Here is an 18981-nt window from a genome sequence, read left to right on the forward strand (position 1 = left end):
AATGACACTGCTGCAGTCTGTTTCCCTGGCCTAGCCTTGGGGCCTGTCACACGATTTGGAACAGCTGCAGAGCTCGTCACAGGGGTTGGAACAGCTGCAGGGATTGTCACAGGGGTTGGAACAGCTACTGGGCCCGTCACAGGGTTTGGAGTGGCCGCTGGGGTTGGAACGACCGCTGTGCCTTTCATAGGGCTTGGAGTGGCCGCAGGGTCTGTCACTGGGGTTATAGTGGCATCAATTGCAGCTTGGTAAGCATAGGCTAAGCCCCAGCACGCTGCAGTGATTTGTGTCTCTTTGGAATTGCCAGGGTGAAGACACACCATTTTCAAGCATTCTGACAGTTTTTGAGGATTTTGTACTTGCTCAGGGGTGAATTTCCAAAGCACTGGAGGTGCCCACTGCTCTAGATGCCTGCCTATATCCTCCCACACTCCCTGCCACTCATAGCTATCCGGCCTCAGGACAGATCTCTGGATGGCATTCTTAAGTAGTTGTTTAAACAAAACATGAAGTATAAACTTAAACAAAATTTGAAACGCATTCAGGAAACATAACAGAAGAAGTGTGAAATCACAAAACAAAAAAATAAATTAAAAATACTTTTAAGAACTAATTATTAAAGGTTAGGGTTTATGATATTATTTAAATTCCCTCTAACTACATGTCCTATGACAATTTTCATAAATGACTAGGTAGTAAAATATTAGAAGAAATTCTTACACATAATAAATCTGTACATTATTTATGGAATGGTGAAGATTAAACTCTTTATGTAAAGCATTACTATTATTCAAAGTAGAACAGGAACAGCTATGGCAAAGAGCATACCATGGATTTGTGAGGAGCTGTAAGACCGAGTGAGAAAATACAGCTCTAGCCAAATAAATGTTTAAGAAAACAATGTCTGTAAATGTACCGGTGCTTTGCTACTTTGAAAATGCAGTGTTTGGCATATAGTGGTTTGGCAGACTTCTTGATGGATGCATAGGAGAAATGTGTAGGGTTTGTGTTTTTATATTAAATGCATAAATTGCAGTCCTCTGTGTATTCAGGGGAAACAAACAAACAAACAAAAGTCTAATCTTGTGAGAATTTGAGAATAACACATAAATACCAAAACCAAATAATCGCCTTTACTCCTATAGGAAAAATGCCTGGACCAGTACATAGGCCTTCCACTATATCTTCAGGAACATTTTAAAAAGTTATATGCTTTATAGAGGTGGCATAAATAACAAAATACATAGTCATCATAGTGCCAATTGTTGTTCTGTAGACCCCTGTGATTATCAGAAATAAAGTCCTATATAAAAATTCTGGTTTAGTCAGTATGAGAAATGCCTTGCCACTACATCTCTACTGTCTCCTACTCATTATGGATCAGGTGTTCAGAAATGGAGTAGCAACCAGCATGAGCTATACTAATGGAAACAGTCTTGCTACTAAGATATATGCATACACCTATATTTCTTTTTTGAAATATTATTTTTATATTTCAGTAGTTCTAAGATTAAAAAGTAAAGATTTAATAACATTTAAACGACAAATATTTTCAGATTTCAAAAGCAAGTGAACGACAGTTAGATTTCACTGTGCTGTGGTTTAACCCAGCAGGCAGCTAGGCACCACACAGCTGCTCACTCACTCTCACCAGGTGGGATGGGGGAGAGAATCAGAAAGGTAAAAGTGTGTGAACTCATGGGTTGAGATAAAGACAGTTTACTAGGTAAAGCAAAAGTTGTGTGCTCAAGAAAAGCAAAAGAAAGAATTCACTACTTCCCATCGGCAGGAATTAAGAATATTAAAAATAGAATATGAAAATCAACAATAAAAAACATATGATTATCATTATCAAAGTGTGGTGGTTTCACACTGATGGGCAGCTGAACTCCACCACAACCGCTCTCTCACTCCCCCTCCTCAAAGGAACAGGGGGAGAAAATAAGATAAAAACAGCTCAAGGGTTGAAAAAAGGACAGGGACATCACTGACCAATTACTGTCACAGGCAAAACAGATTCAGCATAGGGAGAGTAATGCAATTTAATGCCTATTACTAACAGAACAGAGCAGTGAGAAACCAAGAGCAAACCAAAAACACCTTTCCCCCATCCACCATCTTCTACTTTCTCCCACCACGCAGTGAAGGGGAATGTGGAATGGGGGATGTAGTCAGTCCATAACACTTCATCATCTGCCACTCTTTCATCTTCACTTTCTTCCCTGCTCCAACATGGGATTCCTCCCATAGAATGCAGTCCTTCCCGAACTGATCCTACATGGGCTTCCCACAGACTGCAGTTCTTCAAGAATTGCTCCAATACCATGGTCTGTACCACGGGGTGCAGTCCATCAGGAATGGACTGCTCCAGAATGGGTCCCCCATGGGTGGCAGCTCTCACCAGGACACCTGTGTGGTCTCCTCTCCACAGGCTGCAGCGTGGATATCCGCTCTGCTGTGGTACACAAAGGGCTGCAGGGGGACAGCCTGCTCCACCATGGTCCTCTCCACAGGCCACAGAGGAACTTCTGCTCTGGTACTTGGAGCACCTCTTCCCCCTCCTTCTTCACTCACCTTGGTGTCTGCAGGGTTGTTTCTCTCTACATTTTCATGGTCCTCTCTCCCAGCTACTGCTGTGAAATAATATTTTTTCTTTCTGTTGTGATTTAACCTGGTAGGCAGCTAAGCACCAAACAACTGTTCGCTAACTGCGCCACTCCCCCAGCTATTTGGGATGGGGGAGAGAATTGGAAAAAAGTTAAAACGTGGGTTAAGATAAAGGCAGTTAAATAGGACAGAAAAGGAATAATAATAATAATAATATACAAAGCAAGTGATGCACAATTGCTTACCACAATCTGACTGATGCCCAGCCAGACCCTGAGCAGTGGTTACCCCACCAAGGCCAGTCACCCCGTATTAATTGTTCACCCAGAAATCCTGGAAGTGATTGTGGACTGGCCAGAAGGCAAATATTTTGGGATATCACCAGAGGAGGAGGTGGCCCGTGCTGAAGAAGCCCCATGTTGGGTGCCAAAAAGGGCTGTGGTGGTTTTACTCGGGTGGGTAGCCGTGTTCCACCATGGCCAGTCTCTCTCCCTCCTCAAAGGGAAAGGGGGAGAAAATATGACACAAAGGGCTCAGGGGTTGAGATAAGGATGGGGAGATCACTCAATAATTATTGTGATGAGCAAAACAGACTCAGAGTAGGGAGACAGTAAGATTTATTGCCTATTACTAACTAGCTAGAGAAGTGAGAAACAAAGGAAAGAAAAAAAAAAACGCCTTCCCCCCATCCACCCTCTTCCACCTCCTCCCCCCGAGCAGTGCAGAGGAACTAGGGAATGGGGGTTGTGGTCAGTCTACTAGGGAATGGGGGTTGTGGTCAGTCTATAGCACTTTGTCTCCGTCTCTCCTTCTCGGTCACTCTCTTCTCCTGCTCCAACGTGGGGTCCCTCCCACGGGATGCCGTCCTTCCCAAACTGAGGAGAGAAACATATGTCCTTCTGACTTGGTATCGGGAAGGACGGCATCCCGTGGAAGGGACCCCACGTTGGAGCAGGGGAAGAGAGTGACAGTGAAGGAACAGCGGAGACAGTGTGTTACAAATTAACCACAGCCCTCGTTCGCAGTTCCCCTGTGCTGCTCGGGGGGAGGATGTAGAAGAGGTTGGATGGGGGGAAGGTGTTTTTGAGAGAGGGAGTTAAGAGAATCTTAGTAGACAGGACGCTGACTAATCAATACCTAGATTATTGTATTAAAAATAGATGTTGCTTAATGTCTTTGCTTACTACTGTGCAAATTAACCGAAACAAGAAGTCTTGGGGCCCCTCACAAAGGATGGTTCCTGATAAAAACGGGGAACCTGTCTCAAGAACCAGCTGAGACCGATCCTGTGGTTTGGACAAGAGCCAAGGAGCAGCTGAGTCTGCACAAAGACAGGAGGTCAACTAGTGGTGATGAAGAAGAGTTATCAGCCTTCATCCCCATGACCCCCGGCGACCACCACCAGGAGACACTGCGCAAGCACAGATTGGAGGAGTTTATGGAAATTACTTCTTGGAACTAATTTTAATATGAAGTAGGGATATGTCATGCATATGTATAGGCCCATTGGGAAACTTCACGCATATGTAACTCTTTACCGCATATAACCAAGGCAAGTTGCCGTGTTGAGGGGCACACGACTTTGGTGGGACTACCCCCTGTGCTGCCCAGTGCTGAATAAACATACCTACTTTACAATCTTACTGATTGTGGAGTGCGTTTTCTGCATGTCATTTTTAGTTTGCTTTTAGTTTCTCACTGGTCTAGCCTGTTAGTAATAGGTAATAAATTATATTAATCTACCTATGCTGAGTCTGTTTTTCCCGTGACAATAATTATTGAGTGATCTCCCTGTCCTTATCTCAGCCCTTGAGCTCTTTTCATCATATTTTCTCCCCCTTTCCCTTTGAGGAGGGGGAGTGAAAGAGTGGTTGTGGTGGAGTTCGGCTGCCCAGCTGGGTAAAACCACCACAGAACTGAACAAAGTGCAGCAGTGACAGAATTGGTCAAGCACAGCAATGACGAAACCAGATCTGGCTTCAGCATGCAAAAATCCAACACCATACACCATCTTTCCTGCCTTGAAGGACTGTTATGACAGATGGAGCTCAAGGTCGTGGACTAAACAAACTCAGTGGACTTTTTAGAGGGATGGTGCATAGACTTAAAGAATGATAACTGTGTGTATATATATCGAAGGACAGGAAAAGTGGTGATTAATTGGGATGTATTGGAAAGTCTGGTACCTGAAAATGACATAGATGGTATGTAATGAGGGGTGGATATTGTCCTGGTTTTGGCTAGTATAGAGTTAATTTTCCTCCTAGTAGCTGGTAGGGTGCTATGTTTTGGATTAGGATGAGAAGAGTGCTGATAACATGCTGACGTTTTAATTGTTGCAGAGCAGTGCTTACACCAAGCCAAGGACTTTTCGGCTTCTTGCTCTGTCCTGCCAGCGAGCAGGCTAGGGGTGCAGCAGGAGCTGGGAGGGGACAGACCCAGGACAGCTGACCCAAACTGGCCAAAGGGGTATTCCATACCATCTGACGTCATGCTAAACAATATATAGGGGTGGCTGGCCGGGGTGGGGGGCCGGCTGCTCGGGGATAGGCTGGGCATCGGTCAGCGGGCGGTGAGCAATTGCATTGTGCATCACTTGTTTTCTTACACATTATTATTATTAATACTATTCTCATTATCACTATTATTATTATTATTGTTATTATTATATTCCTGTCTTAATAAACTGTCTTTATCTCAACTCACCGGCTTCACTTTCCCGTTTCTCTCCCCCATCCCAGAGAGGGAGGGGGGAGGGTGAGCGAACGGCTGTGTGGTGTTTAGCTGCCAGCCGGGTTAAACCACAACACCCAGCATGCAAGCATGTTAAAAACCTGGGTCTGGCACCTGAATTCTATCAGTTATACCAAATGTAAAGCCCTCAAATTCTCATAATCAGAAACAGAAAATAAACAAGTCATTTCTCCTGAGGTGTCACATTCTGGCTTTTCATGCGTACTCTGTATAACTAGGAACTAGTTTCAGGATACATCTTTTGGCTATGCTTTCTCAAATTTCATTTTAAGAGTAGCAACTAGGTTTCGCTGTTTCCGGAGCAGCAAAACAATCCTAGTGCATTCTAGTATACCTGCAAACCCCACTCCCCCCAAAAAGCACACACTGAACAAAACCCCAAACACAACACCCATACTCTACTCAACGTGGCTTTGTGGCTTCCGCACTTTTATTCTCTAGCTTAAGAGGATGCAAGAAACCAATGGGGAAAAAAAAAGTCCTATGTAGGAGTATTACGCCATTGTGTCATGGCATAATTATTCTGCGTTAAGGAAAAGAAAAAACCTTCTCATCCTGCAACTGGTAAACCAGACACATTTTGCCAGTTCTCACCTGATATCCCCTGTCTAGAGAACACATGTAGCCACCTCAGCATTGCTAAGGAAAACAAAACCATACTGATATTGCAACATCGAGACAGAACAAAAGAAAAAGCACTTGTTTTATCTCCTGAATCTCACTGCATCTTGACAATCCATCTGTAAATCAGTAAATTCTACCAGATAAAGAGTGAAAAACAAAGCTAGCACTTCTGTTTAACTAACCAAATTAAGCTCTTGGGAATGAGAAAAAAGCCAGGACCTAGTAGAATGCACTTGTTGGATATATTTATAGAGCTACTGTGGCAGCCTTTGTGTACTGCTAGTGATTTTGAAGTATCAGAGTGGATATTTGCCAGCACAATTTGCAGTATTAGAGAAAAGTATTGCCAGAGTCCAGCAGAACAGAAGCAGCAGACACATTTCCAATGCTGCTGGATAGGTGCAGCAAGATTCAGATTTTTCAAGGTAAAATAGCAGCAACTTCATTTGTCTCTATTTCTGTGATGGGTGAGGTGAGCAATTCTGGGGCCCAATGCCCAGCTGGCTGTAGCCCAAGGATCCAGATAGAATCATAGAATCATAGAATATCCCGAGTTGGAAGGGACCCATAAGGATCATCGAGTCCAACTCCTGGCACCACACAGGTCTACCCAAAATTTTAGACCATGTGACTAAATGCACAGTCCAAATGCTTCTTAAATTCAGACAGGCTTGGTGCAGTGACTACTTCCCTGGGGAGCCTGTTCCAGCGTGTGACCACCCTCTTGGCGAAGAACCTCTTCCTGATGTCTAGCCTATCCAGATACCAGGTGTATGACACTGATTTGGAAGAAAGTGTCAGGTTCCAAGCATTCTGAGCATGAATGAGGAAAAATGCCATACCATGATGTGACAGTGCAAAAATAACATGGATATGGGTGCTTGACCTGAGATTTTACAATTGTGACCAGCTACTCTGGGGAGTAGATACCACTCATGTCAGGCACAGAATTTTGGGGCCTCAAATTCTGGATCCTGTCTGAGAAAGATTTTAGGGCAAGAGTGTGTTTTTTGCGCACCAAGACAGCAAGCAGAGAGTGCGCTGATGCAACTGTTTACCTGTTTAAGCTTCAGCGTGTGGAAGTCTGGGGACAAATTTGGCCAGATCTAGCAAAAAGCAACTCCAGCTGCTTGGCAGTGCTGCAACGGCAGCTGCTGGGCTGAGGGCTCCTGCAGGACCAGGAGCTGGACTCCGGTACCGACCCTGCCTATCCCCCAGCACCCAGCTGGATCCCCAGAGATCTTGCTTTTCCCTCCCACCTCCCGCATTTGAATCGCTATGAGTTAGGCAGCAGGGCAGCACCCCCGACGGGGACTGCAGTTGTAAAAATAATGCAACTCCATGTGATGGGAATAGGCAAGACGGCGGGAGCAGAGGCACCGCCGCCAACGACGAGAACACTCGGAAAAGATAAAAATTACGGCAAGCCCTTTTGCGTTACCCACCTTCTTGCAGTCATCCAGGGCTCTCTGGGTCTGGTAGGCGCTCTCAGAGCCGCTCCCCAGGCGTTCACTGTCGCGGCCATGCGACGAGGTCTTGCTGCCCTGGAAGATGGAGGCGGTGGAGTGGGGGCGCTTCCTGCGCCCGCTCGGTGCAGAGCTCATGCACACGCATCCGCCGCGTGGAGCCACCCGCTGCGCGGGACCCCGCAGGTTCGGGCAGCTCCTTCCCCCGCCGTCGCCGCCCTCAGGAGGGGTGCGGGCCTGAGTCGCTCGTCGCCTCGTCCCGCCCGGGGCCTCGCCGTTCACGGCAGTGAGTGCAGCTGATGTGGGCGATAGCCTGGCACCTGCGGGAGTAACTGGGGAGCGCCCTGCAGCATAACCTCCGCTACCGTGAGGAGAGGCGGAGGGGACGGAGCCTTCCCTCCTTCATCATGTCAGTCCCTGTGGAAACGCCCCACCTGTGTCATGCTCTGCCGTCCTCCTTCCTGTAGTCGTCGGAGTGGCGTGCGCGGCCGTGGCCGGTGGAGGACTTCCATACAGCGGCCGCTGAAATTCGCGCGATGCTCCCGGCAGGGAGCGCGCCCCGTCGCGCCGCTCCGCGCTCCCCCGCGTAGAGCCTCGCCGAAGATCCCGGTGCACCTGCAGTCTGGTGGATTAAAGGAGCTGCTTCTATTCCTCCGTACACCCTAGAAAAAATGCAACAGGGACAGACCCCCTCTAGCATAAAGGAGTTACAAGTATTGGGAGCTTTAGGTTACTGGCACCAACATATTCCTGGCTTTTCCATTGCTGCTTGTCCCTTATACAATTTGATCAAAAAGGGAAAATCATGGGACTGAACTCCCACGATATCCTGCTAGCAAAGCTGAGGAAGTGTGGGATAGATGAGAGGACAGTAAGGTGGGTTGAGACCTGGCTGACTGGCTGAGCTCAGAGGGTGGTGATTGGTGGCGCAGAGTCTGGGTGGAGACCTGTGACTAGCAGTGTTCCCTAGGGGTCGGTGCTGGGTCCGGTCTTGTTCAACATCTTCATCGACGACCTTGATGAGGGAATAGTGTCCACCCTCAGCAAGTACGCCGATGACACAAAGCTGGGAGGAGTGGCCGACATGCCAGAAGGCTGTGCTGCCATTCAGCGAGACCTGGACAGGCTGGAGAGATGGGCAGGAAGAAGCCAAATGAAGTTTAACAAGAGCAAGCGTAGAGTCCTGCACCTGGGAAGGAACAACCGCATGTATCAGTACAGGCTGGGGGATGACCTGCTGGAGAGGAGCTCTGCGGAGAAGGACCTGGGGGTCCTGGTAGACAACAAGTTGGCCATGAGCCATCAGTGTGCCCTGGTGGCCAAGAAGGCCAATGGCATGCATTTAAAAGGAGCGTGGCCAGCAGGTCAAGGGAGGTGATCCTCCCCCTCTACTCTGCCCTGGTCAGGCCTCACCTGGAGTACTGTGTCCAGTTCTGGGCTCCCCACTCTTTCAACAATGCCGAAAGGAGATATTCAAATCCTGAGAAGGGTTTGCTGTCTCTAATCAGAGTGGTAAAGTTGAGGGAACAGATAAGAAGAGAGCAGTGTGTTATCATTTGGGGACCTTTCTGCCTCCTAGATGTAGTCCATAAGGGACCACCTGCTGGTATTGCCCAGAAACCCACGATTCGTAAGCAGTATGCTTATCTGGAAGGAATTAATGAAATCATGCTGATTACCAAGGGTAATATTAAAATGTCTAAACTGCAAAAGGACATAGATGGTACTCTGTTGTTCCAACCTACACCCAACAAACCATCTGCAGTTCAGGAAGCGCCCCCTCTGAAGGAATCACAGAATCACAAAATCACAGAACTGTAGGGGCTGGAAGGGACCTCAGGAGATCAGTAATGAAGTGTGACCAAAACCTGGCATGGGAACAGGAGGTTGCGATAAGGTACCTACCAGCTTGAGAAATACAAGGATTAAAGGACTATAAAGGGGGGGCTGGAGTTTTTTTTTGGAAGGAAAATCTCTGGAAGGAAAGTGTATAAAAGGAGCATAGCCAGGTTGCAATAAAGACTCTTACTTGATCACAGTAAGAGTCCATGCATTCAGTCGCCGCAGATAATACTACTGCAGATACAAGTATGTGATTTTAGTTACTCAGCTCCTGTCACCTCTTGCCAATTGCTACAATCCAGCTATATGCTAATTAACGATCTGCTGCCTACCCCACTGGAATGAATCTCACCTTGGTGGGACGACTGATAAAACATGAGTACCTGAAGTGGTTGCTGAAGCGAGTTCGAGAAAATGGACAAAAAAAATGATTATTGTCCATCATGATGTAGAAGAAATACATCAGGTATTGGAAAGAGTAAAGAAAGTTGGAGAACATAAATGGTGGGACACTTCTTGGGGATGGTCACCAACTGCCACAGGAATCTTCAACAAGATGCTTCACCCTGTTGTTTTATTAATATTCACTGTATAGTGTTTCATATTGGCAATCTCCCTCTATGTTAAACTTTTCATTATGGTGAAACACTTAACTCGTCTATGCATTTCCCATGTAATTAATAATCCTCACTAGAAGAAAACACATGATGTCCCCAATTCCTTCTAAATATTGTGAAGCTTGAGTGACTATAGTCACAGGGTGGATTATCTGGAATAATTGCTGGAGGTGACTTATCTGAGGTGACTTATTATAGGCCCACCAGGCTATCAGTAATTCACCCTTATGTTACCAGTCCAGATCCACCTGAGCCACTTCATTCTTTGCAGCCTGATCCACCTGCTGGTTGCTTTGATGATCTTCAGTGGCCTGATTCTTGGGTATGTGAGTATCTACGTGCTGTACTTTTACAACCAGGTTCTCTACCTGGGATGCAATATCTTGCCACTATGCGGCAGCCCAGATGGGTTTCCCTCTGTGCCTCCAGTTGATTTTTTTCCATTGCTGCAACCACCCCCACAGGGCATTTGCCACCATCCATGAATCAGTATAGAGATAGAGAACTGGCCGCTTCTCTCGTTCAGCAATATCTAAAGCCAGATGGATGGCTTTCACTTCTACATATTGGCTCAATTCATCTTCTCCTTCAACAGTTTCTGCAGTTAGTTGTGTAGGGTTCCATGCTGAAGACTTCTATCTCCGATGCTTTCCAACAGTACAGCAGGACCCATCAGTTAACAGGGCATGTTACTTCTCATTTGACGGTAGTTTATTATACAGTGGGGCTTCTTCAGCACATTTCCTTCTCCTCTGGTGATATGCTGAAATCCCTGCCCTCTGGACAGTCCATGTATTCCATAGTATTCATTACTGTCTCTGGGGGACTGCACACTGCAAACTGGAAACTGGAGCAGCAATTTTCTCAGAAGACCTCCCCCACTTCTGCAATTGTTTTTCTTTGCAACTCACATACCCTTTCATCTAGGGTCAAGGTAGATTTTCCATCCCATTCTCTCAAGTCCTCTCCATGGTCATGCAGGTGGCACGTGCACAGGGTGGCACATGGTTTGTACTCAATATATCCCCTTTCTTAAGCAGCAGGACACTTATTCATGATAGCTAAGACTCTGGATCGTAAAAGTGGGAAGGAAGATATAGTCTCTTTAGGTTGGTGAACCTCTTGGTCAAGTTTCTCCAAAGCTTTCTCTTTTGAGTTTGTGGAGTTGGTGGACCTCTTGAGAATGCTTCTCCACAGCCGAGACACAGGTATTGAGTACTATGACCAGGATTGGAGTGGCCCTGCCTCCAGATGGGGAGGAAAGGGACAATCGGCTTTATTGGACTGTGTGGATTAGATGACCTGGCACATCAGACCCACGGGAAAATAAGGCACTAGTGGACATCAGTGCACAGTGTACTGTAACGCCACAAAGCTATAAAGGGGCAGAACCCATTTATATGTCTAACTGGGAATGAGTGGCAAAAGCACCCCATTGTGACTGGCCCGGAGGCTCTGTGCATCCTTGGCATAGACTACCTCAGGAGAGGATATTTCTGATATTCAGATACTTCTGACGAAGACCCCCTAGCAACAGGCCTTGCAGTGTAAGAAGACACCAGGATGTGCCACTAAAAACCCGGAACCACAAGACTATAAATCGAGACTCTGGTGGGCTTAGGGGTGCACGCCCCGCCGATTTCGGCGGCCTTCGCTGGGACTATTCCCGTTCAAGCCCTCTACCGACTGTTATAAATTAGTTTGGTAAAAATCATTCCCGACACATCGTGGGTAAGGTAGACCGAATTTTAATTTATTTGAGCAATTCAGCAAGCAGCGATAAATAAAACAGCGCTGGGCGGCCGGGGAGTCTCCTGCTCCGCCAACGGCGTGCACCCCTAAGCCCACCAGAGTCTCGATTTATAGTCTTGTGGTTCCGGGTTTTTAGTGGTACATCCTGGTCAGTCCTCTGGTGGTCGTGAGGATGAAGATCGTCGTCTTCCTCTGCGTTGGGGTCGTGACTTTGCTGCTGATATGTGTGTTCCCACGCAAACGTTAGTCCTAGGGTTAATAAAATCAGCGGGCCAGCTATTGTTGACAACAGAGTGGTGAGCCACGGCGAGTGATTATACCAGGACTCGTACCAGCTTTGTTGGGCCTCCCGCTCTCTTTTTCTCTTTTCCAATCCTTCTCGAAGTTTGGTCATGGTATCTCTCACAATTCCAGTATGGTCAGCATATACACAACATTCCTCCTTGAGTGCGGCGCACAACCCTCCTTGTTGTAAATACAATAAATCTAGTCCTCTGCGATTCTGTAATACTACTTCGGATAACGATCTTACAGATTTTTCTAAAGCACTGATAGATTTTTCAATTCTGGCTAAATCTTCATCCACAGCCGCTCTCAGAGAGGTGATCTCTTTTCCTTGTTTGATTAATGAGGCAACCCCTGTGCCTGCCCCTGCACCCCCCCAAATTATTAGGGTAGCCACGGTCAATGTGGAAATTGGTTCCCGTTTTGTCAAATGGTGTTCTTGATTGATCTGATTGTCATACATAAAACTCTCTGGGTGGTAGAGTATCTTTGGAATAATTATTACTTGAACACAGAATTCTACAGACTCATCGAACAAGTCCAGGGATAGACAAGGGGTAACTCCCGTCTTTGAGCATACCCACCTAGCATTCTCTGCAGGTAATAACCATTTCGCCGGTTTTTTTTATACTTCCGACATTAGTTTGATTTGCACACAAGTGCATTTTATCGGGCGGGACTTGTCCCACGCATCTCCCCTTCCCAGTTACTTGGGTCATCGTTATGCTCTGACTCTCTTTCCCCCACGTACATTGCAAGGGATTGGATCCATTTATCCGCCGGGCCTTCTCATTGACCCCTACAGCTTCATAAAAGGGCGGCCTTACCCCATAACAGAGCCAGCACCGCTCAGTCAGATTAGGGCTGGTGGCGTTTAACAGCTGGTAGCTTACCTGCATTAATTTCCACAGGGAATTTTTCCCGTTGTCGTTCTCGAGACTCTGGACAATAGGGTCATTATTAACAGTGACATTCCTGGTATTATTCTTGATACCCTCTCTATCCAAACTTGGGTTCAATACCGGGTTGGGTCCCATCAATTCAGGTTCCGGTGGTACAACCTCCTTTTTTATAAATATTAAACCTCCTCTATCGGCTCCAGGTTCCCAATATCTCACACCCCACGTTTTCCCTGTAAACCAGGCTGGGTCAGTTGGATTCGTTATATTAACATACATTTGTTCACAGTCTCCATAGGGCATTCGGATCCCTCCGCTCCAGTCTCGGCTCGGAGGCCTACATCCATAGGGTCCATATCCTACAGTTAGGAACTTATCCCTCCCCGCTCCAGGACTCCAATCTGAAGCAATTGTTTCACAACCCCAATAAGCACAATAGTAGGAGTTGGGATAATTGCAGTATCCCCTTCCTGGGTTCGAGCTAGGGCAGAAGTAGAAACCTATTTGGTTCAGACACGGACTTATGGGTGCCAGTTGACAAAGGGATGTGAGAAAACTGGGTGCACCCGCCGTAGTTACTTGTTTAATGATAGTTTGGTCCTCCCACCTAATTAAACTCCACCTAAAGGGCTGGTGCAAATATCCCCCGTCAGCTCCAGCTGGACAGGGGATATTCAGTAAGAGAGGTAGCACCAACATACACCAGAAGGGCAACGTCCATTTATAATTCTGGGGAGGTTGTTTCGAGTCACGGTGGGTACCAGGGCAGTTCATTCGGCCAGATCCCATTATCCAAAATAGAGGTGGGTACCACATAATCTGCCCCACCATTGTACCCCTCTGCCTCACCCGCCTACTTGGTTGCCTCAAGCAGCGGGGTTTACTTTCTTCACGGCAGCAAGAGTAATCTTCAGGGGCCTAGGTACCGTCTTTCCTGTTCCAGCCACTCCCAGTCCCAGTTACTCACTCCTCCTTAGGCACATTACCCTACTGATGTATGGGGTTTGGCACATTAAGGAATTTCCCCTCCCCTACTTCCCAGTTCCCATTTACAATGAACCTGTTTATTCCTTAGAGAGGGTTATGAGTCATACGATCGCGAATTCGCCCATCAGTCCCTTTTTGCAGGATCAGCTTCAAATCTCCAGGTCGGCTGGTCACTCTCCACCGCTCCTCCGGTATTGGTCCTTTAACTCGGCTGGCGTGAGTCCATCCTTTCTCGGCTGTCCGGATAGCTGTGTCTGTGGTAAGTAGAACAAGGTAGGGTCCTTCCCAACGAGGAGTTAAGGAGGCCTCTTTCCAGGACTTTATCAGAACCTGGTCTCCTGGTTTGATCCTGTGTATGGCCATCTCTAGAGGGGGGCGTTGTACCACTAATCCTTTTTCGCGCAGCTGCCTCCTCCTAATCATAAGTGGTACTACATATGATTGTATTTGGGACTCTTCCAGCTGAGGGTGATCGGTTGGGAGCTCTAAATCATATGGCATCCCGTATAACATCTCAAAAGGGGAGATTCCTACATCTGCTCGGGGCTGGGTTCTTAGGTTTAGTAAAGACAATGGAAGGCATTTTACCCATGAGGTTTTTGTTTCTATCATCAACTTGGTTAATTGTTTTTTTATTTCCCCATTCATCCTCTCTACCTTTCCCGAACTTTGTGGATGCCACGGGGTGTGATATTCCCATTTGGTCCCCAGAGAGGAGAGAGTGTTTCTGGCTAATTTTGAGACAAAATGCGGCCCCCTGTCGGAGTCTATTGCCTCGATCGATCCATATCGAGGGATTATGTTCTCCAACAGTATCTTTACCACCGTCTGAGCTGTAGCTCGGGCTACTGGAAAGGCTTCCACAAAATGAGTTAGGTGGTCAACCATTACCAGTAAGTATTTATATCGTCCCACCTTTGGCAGCTCTGTGAAATCTATTTGAATTCTAGCAAATGGTCTATGGGCTAATTCTCTTCCCCCTAAAGGCCTCTCTCTTAGTTGTTGCTTATTTACTCTTTGGCAGATCATACATTCATTAACTATTCTCTTAGCGATATTGTATATACCAATACACATATACTTCGTAGCAAATTGGTCCACCAGCGCTTGAGTTCCCCAGTGAGTTTTTTCGTGGAAGTTCTGCATAACCCTCAGGGCCAAAGATTTCGGGAGAACCTCTCGGCCATCAGGGAGTTCCCATTTACCTTCAGTTATTTCCTTCACACCCATTTGAGTTAATTTGTCTTTCTCTTGCACAGTGAAGCTGAGGATGAAATGTTGTTCCCCATGGAGATGGCAGTAGCTATATCGAGGGTTGTTACATCTACAGTGCACTGCCTCTGTTCCATAATCCTTCCAACAATCATAACAGGGGAACTCGGTTAAATCCTTCCCACAAGATGGGCAATCTTTCCGATTCTCCTTGGTATATATCATCATCAGCGCTGCCCTTTTGGCTTCCTGATCAGCTAGGTTGTTTCCCCTAACTAGTGGATTCAATCCCTTTTGATGTCCTCTCAAATGTACTACTGCTATTCCTATTGGCCCTCTCAAAGCCTGCAAAATTTCAGTGATCAATTCCTGATGAATCAATCCCTTACCTTGAGAGTTTATTAGGCCCCTTTCTTCCCAAATTTTTCCAAAAGTATGCACTACCCCAAAAGCATACTTGGAATCAGTATATATGGTTCCAATTTTACCTTTTAACATTTGTAGGGCCCTTAATACTGCATATAGTTCGCATGCTTGGGCCAACCAACTGGGACTCAGAGGTCCTGACTCTATTACAAAGAAGTTTTCTCCATTGATAATTGCATATCCTGACCTCCTTTTTCCCTCGACCACCCGTGACGAACCATCCACAAACAGCTTCTCCCCTTCGGCCAGTTCCTCCTCCTCTAGGTCTGGCCTAATTTTTGTCTGTTCTTCTATATTACGCAAGCAGTCGTGGGATATGTCTCCTTTTGGTTCCCCATATAAGAATTGCGCCGGGTTTTGTAGAGCTGTCGTTTCAAGCTCCAATTTAGGTGAGGAGATTAAGATGCCTTCATATTTCAGGAGCTGTGCATCAGTTATCCATTTGTCAGCCTTTTGCTGCAGGATCCCCCTTATATTGTGAGGTGACAATACTCTTAATTCGCCCCCAAAGGTGATTTTATGTGCTTCTTCCACCAAGAGCGCAGCCGCAACCACTGCCTGGAGACAGGTGGGCCATCCCCTACTCACAGGGTCCAAAAGTTTAGAAAGATATCCCACGGGTTTCTTTTTTCCCGCCCAGTCTTGAGTTAAGACCCCGAACGCTGTCCCCTCCTCTGTGTTAATAAATAGATAAAAGGGTCTCTTCACATCGGGTAAATTTAACACGGGAGCGTTCACTAAATCCATTTTTAAGTCTATCAGGCTTTGCTTATCGCTTTGGCTCCATTTCATTAATCCTTCCCCAACCAGTTTCTGATACAAAAACTTCACCTTACTACTATAATTTTCAATCCATTGCCGACAATATCCTAACAATCCCAGCAGCTGCCTAACTTGTCTTTTGCTTTTTGGCGCTTGTAGTGACAAAATCCCATTTACTCGTTCGGGGTCTAGTTTCTTAGTGCCTTTACTTAGGCAATGTCCTAAATATTTCACCTCTTCCTCCGTAAACTGTAATTTTGACTTTGAGACTTTTAGTCCCTTTAAGCTCAAGAAGTTTAGTAGCTTGATACTTTCTGTTCTGACTGCCTCCTGACTCTCTCCTGCTAACAACAAATCATCCACATATTGGACTAAGGTTACTTCAGGATTCGGTTCATAGTTCTCTAATACTTGTTCTAATGCCTGACCGAATAGATTTGGTGATTCCGTGAATCCTTGGGGAAGCACAGTCCATCTTAATTGTTGTTTCCGATGGGTTACAGGGCCTTCCCACTCGAAAGCAAAATAATCCCTGCATTCCCTTTTTAAAGGACATGCCCAAAACGCATCTTTTAGGTCTATGACACTATACCATCTCTGCACTGGGGACAGCTGGCTTAGCAAAGTATGTGGGTTAGCTACTACAGGAAATCTGGTTATTGTTCTTTTATTGACTTCTCTCAAATCTTGGACTAGCCGATAAGAGCCATCCGGTTTCCTGATAGGTAATATAGGAGTGTTATGAGGTGACATGCAAGGCTCCAGTAATCCCTGTTGTAGTAACCTCTTGATTACTGGGTGCAGCCCCTCCCTGCCTTCTTGAGACATTGGGTATTGTTTTACCCTGATGGGAATCTCAGGATTCCTGATAGTGACTTCAAAGGGACTAATATTTAAGCGGCTTACTGATTCGGGGGAATACCATACCTCGGGATTTATTTTTGCCTCATCCTCTACTGTGAGGGCATATAATTTAACTTCAATACCTTTATTTTTCACCTCCAAATTAATTTTTAGCTTAACCATTAAGTCTCTTCCCAACAGGTTATATTCAGCTTCTGGTACTAATAAAAAGGATCCTGTGCAACTTTGGGCTGGGGTCTCTATTTCCACCCCTTTTATTACTGAGACCCTAAAGGGCTCTCCTTTTGCTCCTATCACCTGTAATTTCTCCGAGGAAGGTTGACATCCCCGGGGTACCATTTGGACAGTCGATCTTTCTGCCCCAGAGTCCACAAGGAACTCCACTTCTTGATGCTGGGGACCTAACTTCAATTTTATCAAGGGCTCCGTTATACCAGAAGTCCCCAGTAGATGGAGCCCCTGACTCCCCTAATCTTCTTTAAACATTTGCTCGTCTTGTAAGCGTTTTCTGCAGTCCTTTTTCACATGTCCCTTCTTTTGGCAATAAAAACATTCTATTTGTCTTGGATCCCTCTGATCCCTCTGGCTCCTCAGGGGTCTTTTTCGTAGTAGCGGAACACCCATCGGGCGAGGGGGGAGCCCTTTTTGTCCTTCCCGGACCGCTGCCACTAGAATCCTGGCCTGCCTTTTCTGAGTCTCTTCTTCTCTGCGCACATATACCTTCTGAGCTTCTCTCAGCACTTCATCCATCCCTCTATCCTGCCAATCCTCTAATTTTTCTAATTTCTGCCTGATATCCCCCCATGATTTTGCGTTTTTAACAGGGCCTGTCCCACCGGTGTACCAGGGTCCAGTCCCGAATAAAGCTGGAGATTCTTCCTTAATCTCTCCAGCCATTCTGTGGGAGTTTCATCCTTCTTCTGATATTCACTAAAGGCCTTATTTATATTTTGTCCTCTAGGGACTGACTCCCTTATACCTTGTACAATAATAGTCCTTAAATCCTGCATATGAACCCTATCTTGTTCATTTTGGTTATTCCAGTTAGGCCTCTGTAGGGGCCATTTAAGGTCTCCCGCAGGACCCTGCTGGTGTTGCTGGTCCCAGATTCGCATTCCAGCCCTCCGGATCATGTTCCTCTCTTCTGCAGTGAATAATATACCTAAAATGGCCTGGAGTTCTTCCCAGGTGTAAACATTAGGCCCCAAGAACTGGTCTACTCGCTCAGAGACTCCAAGAGGATCTTCTAAGAGATTTCCCATTTCCTTCTTGAATTCTCTGACGTCTCCCGTATTTAGGGGGATGGAGACATATCCCATGCTGGGCTGGGGCCCTCCCATTGCAATCTCTCTTAGGGGATATAGTCTACCCCCATCTTCTCGATTTCTAGTTTGGCTCCGAGTTACCCGTCTAGTACTCCGAGGGGTGTCCGTGGTCAAATCAGAATCAGTATGGTAATTCGGAGCCGTAGGGGGAGTTGGAGGTGGAGAAGGAGATAAATAAGGGGGGGGGTGAAAGTGGGACTTCCTCCTCACTTCGTTCATTCCTTTTCCTCCCCCCTTTTTCTTTTAATGGGTACAAGTTGGCTCGGGTCTCAGATCCTATCCATAAGTGTGCATACTCACTCTCCTCTAGGCTGAAAGGCTCCTTCAAATTCACATAAATGTTTAGAGCCTGACAGATCCAATCCTCAAGGGATCCAAACACTGGCCAATATAATGGGTCACTCCTAATTCGCTTCCCACCCCAAACTTCCATACAATAATGTATCATCTTAACTTTGTCCTTACCCCGCCTAGAGGGGTAATCATTCCAATGTTTAATCATTAACCCTAACGGGCTTTCCGGTGGTATCGGGGGCAACCTAGCCTTGGGTTCCGACCC

The 18981-nt window shown here is 46.4% G+C and overlaps 1 protein-coding gene across 1 annotated transcript in view; it reads right to left on the reverse strand.

The window, feature by feature from the left end:
* The window catches only part of LOC310888739 (kinesin-like protein KIF2A), a 368750-nt gene that overhangs the window by 22397 nt on the left and 327372 nt on the right, over positions 1 to 18981 (reverse strand). The gene's annotated exons all lie outside the window — the stretch shown is intronic.

This window comes from Anser anser (genome assembly GCF_964211835.1).
Source record: "Anser anser genome assembly, chromosome: W".
NCBI classification, from domain to species: domain Eukaryota; kingdom Metazoa; phylum Chordata; class Aves; order Anseriformes; family Anatidae; genus Anser; species Anser anser.